The sequence below is a fragment of the Lithobates pipiens genome, unplaced genomic scaffold (assembly GCF_037356315.1).
Source record: "Lithobates pipiens isolate NorthernLeopardFrog02 unplaced genomic scaffold, aLitPip1_a1.2 Scaffold_10, whole genome shotgun sequence".
Lineage (NCBI taxonomy): Eukaryota > Metazoa > Chordata > Amphibia > Anura > Ranidae > Lithobates > Lithobates pipiens.
Genome location: NW_027507686.1, coordinates 55,950,753 through 55,962,835, shown reverse-complemented (window position 1 = coordinate 55,962,835; position 12,083 = coordinate 55,950,753). Strand labels below are relative to the sequence as shown.

The following is a 12,083-nucleotide window of genomic DNA, read 5'->3' as shown; positions in this document are numbered from 1 at the left end:
ACTTTTTTTTTGCATTGATCCATGTCCCCTGGGGCAGGACCCAGGTCCCCAAACACTTTTTAGGACAGTAACTTGCATATTAGCCTTTAAAATTAGTACTTTAGATTTTGAACGTTCGAGTCCCATAGACTTTAATAGGGTTCTAAAGTTCACACAAAGTTTAGGTCTGTTCGCAGGTTCTGGTGTGAACCCAACCGGGGGGTGTTCGGCTCATCCTTACTCCTGAGCGTCCAGGGCCCATTCACAGAACATGCAGCAGGAGGCATTTTCACCACTTCCAGCCCAGGCCTATTCTGGCACTCCTCTCCTACATGTAAAAATCATAATTGTTTTGCTAGAAAATTACTCAGAACCCCTAAATGTTATATATATATATTGGTACCAAATGTCACACAAAGTTTGACGCCATTCCACGACTGTGTGCAATTTTAAAGCGTGACATGTTAGGCATCTATTTACTTGGCGTAACATCATCTTTCACATTTGCAACGACCGCCATTTTATTCCCTAGAGTCTCTTATAAAAACTATTTATAAGAGACTCTAGGGAATAAAATGGCGGTCGTTGCAAATGTGAAAGATGATGTTACGCCAAGTAAATAGATGCCTAACATGTCACGCTTTAAAATTGCACACAGTCGTGGAATGGCATCAAACTTTGCTACTTAAAAATCTCCATAGGCTAGCTTTAAACTTTTTTACAGGTTACCATTTTAGAGTTACAGCACTAAAACCTTTGCTCTCGCTCTAACGTTCGTGGTGATACCGCACATATGTGGTTTGAACGCTGTTTAAATATGCGGGAGTGACCTACCTATGCGTTCACTTCTGCGTGCGAGCACGAGGGGATGGTGGGCAAAAAAAATGTTTTATTATTGTTTTTATTTTTATTTTTACACCTTCCCTTTAAAAAATGTTTAATCACTTTTATTCCTATTACAAGGAATGTAAACATCCCTTGTAATAGAAATAGGGCGTGACGGGTCCTCTTTACAGCGAGATCTGGGGTCTATATGTCACCAGATCTCTCCTCAATGCTGGAAAGCCTGAGATCAAAAAAAAAAATAATCTCAGGCTTTTCAGAAAAAAACAGCAATATTTACATCTGCCACACACCGTCATGACATCACTTCCGGCCTCCAAGGTGCATAGAGAGGGCCAGGGACTATGTGGTCCGCAGTCAGCTCTATGGTAAACCGCCACTGCCGGCAGATTCATTCTCCAACTCGCTGATAGCATGGGCAAGCAAGGTCCATAAAGGCATGGATGAGCGAGTATAGGGTGGAGGAACTTGAATGACCTGCACAGAGTCCTGACCTCAACCCGATAGTACACCTGTGGGATGAATTAGAGCGGAGACTGTGAGCCAGGCCGACTCATCCAACATCAGTGCCTGAAGGGGTTAATATCTAGGGGTAATCAAAGGGTTAGCTGTGTTCCTAACAATGTGTAATTTGTGCTGATTTTACTCAAAGGGTAATTCCATTTTCATGGGGAAAACAAATTGCAATATAACTACCTTGTGTCTTGTTGCTGTGCTCAGTCTTGATGGTGTATGACTTGCAACATGAAACTGTTTTCTACAACCTCACCTTAGTAGCAGAGTTTGGCTGTTCCTCATCCAGTTTTACGCCTCGTACACAGCTGTTTCATCCTACATATGAAATTGATGATCATTAGCACCTGTTTGGGATAAATGGTTAATCATACACCTGACCATGAAACTATATCACCCAAAGAGGTCAATGCAGTGGAAAAGGGGAGGGCGGATAGTCCGGCGGACTTAGTATGCCGTATTAGTCCGCTGAAAATGTGCCGTGTGTGGGCAAGTAGCTCATTCGGAAAGTCCGGTGGACAGTCCGGCGGAAAGTCCGCCAGACTAAGGCCGCGTACACACGGGCGGACTGTCTGACGGACTTGGTCCGCTGAAACGTGTTTCAGCGGACAGTCCGCTCGTGTGTGGGCTTCAGCGGACTTTTTCAGCGGACAGTCTGGCGGACTAAGTCTTTCGGAATTTCCGGAATATTGTCCGTCCAACTTTGGTTTCAGCGGACAGTCCGCTTGTGTGTAGGCAAGTTGGACGGACTAAGTATGGTGCATGCTCAGAAAGGATTTACACGGCCGAAGGTTGCATTGCAGTGTATTGGACGTCGTATTTCTAGTCCCGTCGTACGTGCTGTACACGTCATCGCGCAAGCTTTCAGCGGACTGTCTGTTCATCGTGTGTGGTCAAGTCCGTTCATTCAAAAGTAGGACGGACTGTCTGTTGGATTGTCGGACGGACTTAGTTGGCCAGACAGTCCGCCCGTGTGTACGCGGCCTAAGTCCGCCGGATAGTCTGCTATGTGTGTACGTGGCATTAGTCCGCTGGACTTTTGGGTAAAAAAAGTCCGCCGGAGCCTACACACAGGGGGATTGTCCGCCGGACTTTTCCACCGGATTGTTTGATCGTGTGTACGAGGCATTACCCACTCCTAACACATGCACTCTGCATTATGCACACTTGACCCCAAACAAACTAGGCTTAGGTTTTGGCTAACTATACCTTTATGCCTTCCTCACAATTCGCTATTAGCCCCCCCGCTGTCCCAACCCTATTAAAAGTGAGCGTGGCCAGTAGGGTGTGAAAATACAGTCACCTTAAGGCTCCATTCACACAGGGGGCGACACGAGGCGACACGACTTGCCGTGCCGCGACCTGACAAGTCGCCCCCGTTCTGTACTACGGAACCGTTCTAAGAGGAGCGACTCGAGTCGCTCCGACTTAGAAAAAAGGTTCCTGTACTACTTTTGGGCGACCTCGGGCGACTTGCATTGACTTCTATACAGAAGTCATTTGCAAGTCGCCGCTGAGGTCGCGGCAGGTCGCGGCGCGGCAAGTCGTGTCGCCTCGCATCGCCCCCTGTGTGAACCGAGCCTAAAGTGATTGTAAAGTCTCGTTTTAAAAAAACAAGCAAAAAAGTGTCGAGTGCCCCCACAGCCAGCAGCTTCCTATGCGGGCACTGGAGCCGAGTCATAGCTCGGTGTGTCCATTTACCCGGCCCGGCCCCTCTCTCCCCTGATTGGCTGAGGGACTTCAATTGAAAGTCACGGGAGCCAATAGCGCTGCTGCTGTGTCTCAGCCAATTAGGAGTGTCCCGGGCGATTTAGACATTCGTGGACATTCGTGTCGCGGACATCGAGAGATGGGGCTCAGGTAAGTAATTAGGGGGTGCTGGGGAGGCTGCTACACACAGAAGGATTTTTATCTTAATGCACAGAATGCAATAAGATAAAAAAACATTCTACCTTTACAACTCCTTTAAAGGATAGATTCACCTTTTGTAACATGTTACATGCCACACCAGTATAAAAAGTATAACATGTTTCTGTGCCCCAGTCCTCGCAACCCCCCCAATCCCCCATTGTGACAACGGGCAGGGCATCCTCTCCCCGTACCCGCTGTCACAATTTGAAAACAGCTTGGCCGTGCAGGTCTCCGCACACATGGCTGTATCATTCATTCACGGTTTCATGTGAATGAATAGACTACAAGTACCGTCAGCCACGGCGGCCAACGGCTTGTAGTTCTCAATGAGCTGTGAGGGTGCTGGCGAGTGCTCTCATAGTCCATTGATCCTCCTGTTCTAAGGTAGCTGCCTGTCCCTATCAGAGGTATGGGCAGACAGTTATCCTGAGGTTCAGTTCCCACTGTGGCAGCACGACTTGCAGCACGACTGCCTCAGGCGACTTGGACACGACCGGTGCGGCGACTTGCAAAACGACTTCTCTATAGAGGTCAATGCAAGTCACCTCAAGTCGCCCCAAAAGTCGTACAGGAACCTTGTGTCGCTCCAATTAGAACGGTTCCATTGTACAGAACGGGACGCGACTTGTCAGGCGGCTAAGTCACCTGACAAGTCGTCCCAGTGTGAACCGACCCTAAGTGTCTGCAGGAGCCTGACTTTGCACCTGCTATCTACTGATTGCAGGTGCAATGCTTTATAGGCTCTTTAGAAAAAAAATAATAAATGCATTTTTTACCTACAAAAAATGTGCATTTATCATTACTTTTACTTTAAAGGTAAACTTATCCTTTAAGCTAGACAACTAGTAGTTAGTCACATTCATCTGGACTTGTTATGTTATATTGAAGATGCTTCTCCAAGCCACGTCTTCCGTTCTAATTAGTGTCAGGAAGATACACCAACATTTCTATCCACACAGGATGCACCAACACATAAATCCAATCACCATGGAAGGTGTCAAGGCAGATGGTGGTTGTCCAAAAATTGTACGGGAGGTGTGAAAGTGGTGAAGACACCTTGTTCTAGTTACATCCTCCCATCCTTGGTGTCAGAAAGTCTGCTTAGATCACCTGAACAGAATCCAACATTTACTCACATTTCTAGATCATGATTTCTAAACTAGAATGATTGAGTGGTATTATTCTACCTGCAAAGAATGACAGTAACATTTGAGATCAGTTATCTAATTAATTGCCAGTTACAGTTTATATCAATGTTTTTCAAAGAGTCACTATATTCCGTTACACTTATAAAGAGCTGCCGGATAATGCCCGCCTCACTTCCTTTCTGTAGAATATGTCTCGACTAGCGGCATAATCCCGAATGTTGGGGAGGCCGGGCAAAATGCAGCAGCCCAGGGCGCTGCGATGGATGTTCATGTTGTGGACGCCGTACCACTCATTGGTCTTCCTGTCATAGTACTCTGCTTTGAAGATCGTTCTGAAACCGTTGAAACCTCCAATCACATAAAGGAGATCCTCCAGTACTTCAATCCCGAAGTTTCTGCGTGGGCTGAGCATAGAGGGGATCTCGGTCCACCTGTTGTTGGCTGGGTTATAGGCCTCGGCACTGCGCAGTCTACCGCCTCCATTAGATCCTCCAACCTGTGAGAGACAACACGTTACTGTGTTCTACTTCATGTGGCTTCATGTGGATGATGGGTATGGCCCTAAAGGTCCCCTTAACATGAAATAGCTTGTTTGAATATAGCATGTAAACCTTGCAGTGTGGAAGGGCCCACTGTATTTTTCTATTGTTTCCAGAGTTGGGCTTTAAGAGTATACGCTTCTAGATTCTTGCTATTACTTTTTTTGGGCTTGTTAACTTGATTTTCTTGACTTCATAGCTAAGCTCCACCAACTGTCATGCCCAAGGCTTAGCCACAACTTCATGGCTAAGCATTGGAGATTGTCCATTCCATATTCCAGTGACATAGCCTCCGTGGTCAGTAAGGGCATTCTCAATGGACTTGGGCATGGGAATTGTTGGAGCTTAGCTATGAAGTCAAGGCTAATGAAAAAATAAAAAATAAAAGAGTAAAAGCAAGTATCTAGAAGAGTCTGTTCTTAAGGCCCAACTCCAGGTAAAACAAAAATGCAGTAGTCCCCCCACACTGCAAGGGTTACATGTTTTTAATGTTGCATTTCTAGCAGGCGATTATTGCCAGCAGCTATAGCTGCAAGCAATAATAATTGGAGTTGATTTACTAAAACTGGAGAGTGCAAAATTTAGTGTAGCTCTGCATAGAAACCAGCTTCCATTTTTTTTTGTCAAAGCTGAAGATAGAAGCTGATTGGCTACCATGATTTCCCACTCTGCAGTTTTAGTAAATGCACCTTGTGTTCTCCCAGCAGGGATGGCTCCTCGCCAGGAGAAGACAATAGCTCAGCGGAAGAAATTCCCCTATCAAACACTTGCAGAAAATTAAGCGATTTTTCTGTAACCCATGATTGGAGGGGATTTTCCCCCGGAGCCCGCTGTCACTATTTGAAAATACTGCAGCCATGTGGGACTCTGTTTCCTGTAAATTACTTGAACTACAAGTACTGTCAGGCTTTGTAGCTGATGGCTTGTAGTTCTAAATGGACTGTGAGGTCGCTGATGTGCGGCCTCATAGTTCATTCACAGGCCCTGAAAAGCTGCAGGGCTTCGCTGCAGGAGGCTGCCATTGCACTCTGATCCACTGATGACAGGTACAATACTTTCCAGGCTCCTTAGTTAAAAAATAATAAACGTACATTTCTTTCCTGCAAAAATATGTGTATTTATTATTTTTTTCCAAAAGGGGAACTTATCCTTTAAAGTAAATGTCTTTTTTCCTAGTTTTGGATAAAGTGGGGAAGGATTAGTACTCCTATCAGGGGCTCTATTTTCCTCTCATTTCCAGTTCTTCTGACAACGGTTTCACAAGACATATGCTGCAATTTTAATTCAATCTCATTTGGGTAGAAAGGAATCATTACACATACTGCATAGACCAGATCTCCATAGGCGATGACATCGACTCCACTGCTTCGGAACCGCATCGGGGCGATCATGCTCCATTGGTCTGTATCTGGGTTGTAGACTTCTGTTGTAATCAAAGATTTCTCACCATTGAATCCGCCACATATATAGATCTGTACAAGCATAATAAAAGTGATATTAAATGGCATTGGGGTGGGGGAAACGCATAGGTGTGAATGGACCATAACAGTACAGCAATACATCAGAAGCCTGATATAGCTCAAAGGCAGGTAAAAAAAAAAACAGAGTGTTACTTACTTCTAGTGCTGCTTACCTAAAGTGGTTCTGAAGGCAGAGTTTCTTTTTTACCTTACTACTTTCTATGCAGTAAGGTAGAAAACCTTTTTCATGCAGCTAACCCCCCCCCCCCCCCCCAATACATACCTGAGCCTAAACTCGATCCAGCGATGTGCACAAGAGCCGAGGCTCTCTGAGCTCTCTCCTTCCTCATTGGCTCAGATACAGCAGTGAGAGCTGCTGTGAATATCAGTCAGTGATGAGGGAGTGGGAGGCTCAGGAGCGAGCACGCATGACTGCCCCCATAGCAAGTGGCTTGCTTAACGGGGGTGGGGGGGGGGGGGAGCCAGGAGCGCAACTGTCTGTTTTGTGCATAATAATTGTATAAATAAAGGAATTACAAAAAAAAGAAACCCATCCGTTCTTCACTGCTTAGCAGGTTTCTGACCTGTAAGAATGAGCATCCTCTGCATGTCATTGCTGAGTCTTGTAGTGGCCCAGTGGTAAGGGGATGGAAACACTTCATGCTACAGCAGACAAAGGCATCTGACGCTCACAGAAGTGTTGAATGCCGTAGAAAGCTATGGAAGCTGCAGCTCTAGAATGTAGGTGTGTGTAAGACCATTTGGTTTTTAAGTGGGTGTCTATATCTTACCTTGCCATTGAGGGTGGTGGCTTTTGCATCGCTTCTTATTTCATTCATTGGAGCAATAAGATCCCATTGATTGGTTCCTGGGTCGTAACATTCTGCAGATTTCAGGCGAATGTGGCCATCAAACCTGCCCACGGCATACAGCTAATTTTCCAGGACTGCCGTGCTGACATAGCAACGCTTATCATTCATTGAAGCCACTTGTTGGCAGATCTTCTTGACTGGGTCAAAACCGTCTTACGCTATTGAAGAAATTCATTACGTTAAATCCTCCAACCAGGTACACATAACCATTTAGGTATGCCGTTCCATGGTAGGCCCTGGGGCTTTCCATATCATGGGTGATGTCAACCCAGCGGTCGACTCTGCAGTCGTAGGCCTCCATGGCGTTGGTAGGGTTACTAGAGCTCCACCCGCCAACAGTGAGTAGAATTGCCCTTGGCAGACGTGGCCTTGTCAATGGGTTCATGAAATCTGACTTGGAGGATCCATGCGTGTTTAAGTCAAACTTTGTTTTCAGCACATCGATGACAATATTCATACATTCTTTGTCGTCCTTTACATGGATGTTGGTTATCACGTTGTTCAACAAATACTTGGTGTTTATCAAGGCCAATCGAACCTGGAGAAGAAGAGAAAAAGGGGTTTTATGTTGTAGAGGTCAACAAAACTCAATAGACAAAACTCATCAAGGTACATCAGTCCTATACAATTTTGGCATTAAATAAGCTGTGAAGTATATAGTTTCCTTATCTAAAGAATACTGATAAGGAAGCAGACTTTACTCAGTAGTGTAAAAAATCTCATTTATAATTTAACAGTGCCAGAGGAGTGCTTCATTGGAGGGGTGGTGGTAAGATTCAGTGACACCAGGTTCCACTAGGCCCCTGCGGTATATGATGGTCAGAGGTAGTCTGTTCGAGACTAGTGCAAAGGAGACACCCATAAAAGGAGGCCTATGCGGCCCTGCAGCTCCAGGACCTCTACCTACATCTGCACCTGTGCTTTTCCTAACCAGTGGAGCTCTCTTACTACCTTACTGCCTCATTGCGAGTGGTACAAATGATCACCATCCTCTCCAAGATGGCTCAATATATTCCTCTCCACTGCACCCCCACCAACAAGAACTACCGCAGTTCCACTATCAGGTTGGAGGTCTGTACTGCAGCCTGCCCCTGCCTACATATTGGTTGGATTTAGAATAAATCCAGGGAATGTTGGCTGTGGTCAGGGAGCCTATAGAGAAACAAACATGATCTAGCCATTAGAAAATGAAGAGAAGCCAACCAAACAAAATGATACCACATCCCAAAAATTGAATTTAAAAAAAGGAGCAAAGGGAGAGGTAACTAACCTCAACGGGACTTTTAACGGTATCAAACATTACATATATTGACAAAAGTCAGATAGCAATCACTCAAAAAGATTTTTTTAAAGAGAAAAAATAGTTTTTTCAAAAAAAATGTATTATACAAAAAATATCAAATTTTTGCTAAAACAGCACAATAAATACATATATATATCCATACAATACATTAGGATCAGGAAGAATCAATAGTGAACTCAGTCAATGTAGTAAGATGCTCGACATGTTTCACTCATAGACGAGTTTCTTCAGGAGCTTTGAGTATCATTGACAAGTGTAAAACTGCATGGATAAACACATACAAAAAATGATGATTAAATAATACATGTGCCATTATTTACAATAAGCTTATGGAAAGAAACAAATAATTTAATCTGATTGCTGCAATAAATATTGATATGTACATAGATTAAATATATGGGGGGGCAAAGCATTAGGGTCGTTCAACAATCTAGGAGACTGAGGGATCATACACTATTTAATCATCATTTTTTGTATGTGTTTATCCATGCAGTTTTACACTTGTCAATGATACTCAAAGCTCCTGAAGAAACTCGTCTATGAGTGAAACATGTCGAGCATCTTACTACATTGACTGAGTTCACTATTGATTCTTCCTGATCCTAATGTATTGTATGGATATATATATGTATTTATTGTGCTGTTTTAGCAAAAAATTGATATTTTTTGTATAATAATTTTTTTTTGAAAAAACTATTTTTTCTCTTTAAAAAAATCTTTTTGAGTGATTGCTATCTGACTTTTGTCAATATATGTAATGTTTGATACCGTTAAAAGTCCCGTTGAGGTTAGTTACCTCTCCCTTTGCTCCTTTTTATGATCTAGCCATAAATGAGTTGGGATAGCAAACACTCTCAGATATTGAAAGGTACCTTAAAGCGGGAGTCCGCCGGGAGTCCGCGTTTTTTTTTTTTTTAAAAGCCAGCAGCTACAAATACTGCAGCTGCTGACTTTTAAAATAGTGACACTTACCTGTCCAGCGCGCCCGTGATGTCGGCACCCGAAGCCGATCTCTCAATCGTCTCTCGGGTGCTGCTGCCGCCATCTTGGGTATGGGAATCAGGAAGTGGAGCCTTTCGGCTTCATTTCCCGGTTCCCTACTGCGCATGCGCGAGTTGCGCTGCGCAATAAGGATGGACCCGCTGCCTCTGGGATCAGTGTGTTTCCCAGCAGGCAGCGGGGGACTTTCGGAAAGGGGCGTAATCTACGCCCCTTTCCTCAGAGAGCTATCCCGGAAGTGGGTGCAGATACCTGTACTGTACAGGTACCTGCACCCCCCTCCCCCCTGAAAGGTGCCAATTGTTGCGCCGGAGGGGGGGGGGGATTCTAATGAGCGGAAGGTCCACTTTAGGGTGGACCTCCGCTTTAAGACTGTTCAGTTTAAAGAGGAGGTTCACTCTGGAAAAAAATAAATAAATAAAAGTCAGCAGCTACAAATCCTGTAGCTGCTGACTTTTAATAAAAGTACACTAACCTGTCCAGGGATCCAGCGCCGGCATCCTAACTGTGGGCAGCTGGCTTTGCTGCTTTTGGCTTCATAGTTGGCTGTCCCCTCCTGTGCATGTGTGAACTTCGCTGCACTTTGTGAATGGTCCTGCAGTCTTCTGGGACCTGTCACGTGTCCCAAAAGACTGCGTGGAGGGAGGGAGAGGAGAACTTCCACTCAGATCGGCTAGAAGATCTGAGCGGAAGTGGAGCAGGTACCTGTCAAAACTAGGTACCCACTCCAGCCCCCACCCTCCCACCAAAAAAATTAGGTGCCAAAGGTAGCACTGGAGGAGGACATAAAGCGGAACGTCCCCTTATGGGTGGATTTCCGCTTTAAGATCACCTTTGTGTACATTTTTACAAACTATGGACAGGAAAGGGTTGAAAACCTTCACAATTTTTCTCAAAAAAGTTCAACGGGGATGCTGATTGCACTGTGCGAGAATGCACCTACCATGCCATGTAAAAAATATGGATTTTTTTTCTTACACTGGGGTTGATTTGCTAAAACGGGAGAGTGCAAAATCTGGTGCAGCTGTGCAAAGAAACCAATCCGCTTCCAGGTTTTTTTTTGTAAACTGAACAAGCTGAAGTTAGAAGCTGATTGGGCACGATGCACAGACGCACCAGTTTTTGCACTCTCCAGTCTTAGTAAATTAACCACAATGAGTAAATGGAGTTCTCCAACTTACCTTAGGCAGTAGGGTGGTGATGTATTGCCTACGATCATTTGGGTTGTGCTCAATCCATTTGATGACAGCTTCAAAAACGACTTCCTCCCTTTTAACATGAAGATCGTCTTTGTTGATAAGATCCTCAAACTCTGTTATATTTAGATCCAAAAGTTCCTCAGAGGTCGATGCTATTTCATGAAAGTGGTGACGAATGTATGCATGGGTGTTTTCATGCAGCTTGGGGCAATGAAAGTGGCTGGAGAACCTGCCAATGCCAATGCAATTCTCTGGACATAGCTGGCCAATGAGGAAATCTGAGCATCGCCATTGTAGACCCAGGATGTTGGATTGGTCTGCGGCCATAAACAGTTCCTCCACATTATCTGAGTTGATGGATAGTGTAGCGGTCTAGGCGTATTGAAGCATCAACCTCATCATGTCCGCGTTAATTCCAGGTATATCGTATACTATCTTCTTTGTCCATCTTCCAGAAAACAGAGACCTGAGAAAATAATTCACGGCTGTTTTTAAACTAACGTTTTTAACCATTCAATATGTGTTTTTTTAATTTTTTTGGGGATTTGCAGTAACACAAATGCTACACATAGGTCTGTAGTTGATGATAGCACAGGTAAAGTGAATGTTGTATGTGCAAACTGCTAGTGTTATATAAATCCTGCATAATAATAGTAATAATGTCAAGCAACAACTTTTTGCTGCACAGTAAAACCTTCTTAGAATAGAAGATATTCACACGTCTCATTTTATCACTTGTCCCAAAAATAGGAGGATAATAATTCCTCATTTCAGGACAGCGAGCGGAACCATGCAAATAATTGCCTTTCAGCAAACTGGGCAGATGCACATCCAGAACCAGTGTGCAAATATGGGCCAATATTATAGAGCCATTCATTCCAAACTGCATACAGCTTTTTTTCTGAGTCCGCACCCTAAGAGGAAAGATCCCTCCCTTAACCCCCCCCCCCCGCCTTGGTGCATAGTTGCCAACGGTCCCGAATTTCCCTGGACATTCCCAGGATTAGGAAATTTGTCCCGAATTAATATTGTCCAGGGAAATGTCCCGGGAAATTTGGTTTGTCCTGGGAAATTCAAATTTCCTGTTTATCGCCGCCGGCCACTAGAGGTCCATGGCTGGCGGAGATTTTTATGAAGACCAGAAGCTAGTCTTCAATAGAGAACCTGTGGCACCACCCACCCCCGATGCCACACCTATAACCGCATGCCCCGCACCCTAATTATAACACTACTGCCAAAAAAGTGTCCCAACATTTTTTTTTACAATGTTGGCAACTATGTATATTGCTCTTCTGTAATAGAGCTTTCAGTCAGTTG

At 44.5% G+C, this 12,083-nt stretch overlaps 1 pseudogene; it reads right to left on the bottom strand.

Annotated features, from left to right (window-relative positions):
* Positions 1-4,533: 4,533 nt before the first annotated feature.
* LOC143941737 (kelch-like protein 10) lies at positions 4,534-11,240 on the bottom strand (annotated as a pseudogene).
* Positions 11,241-12,083: the final 843 nt, after the last annotated feature.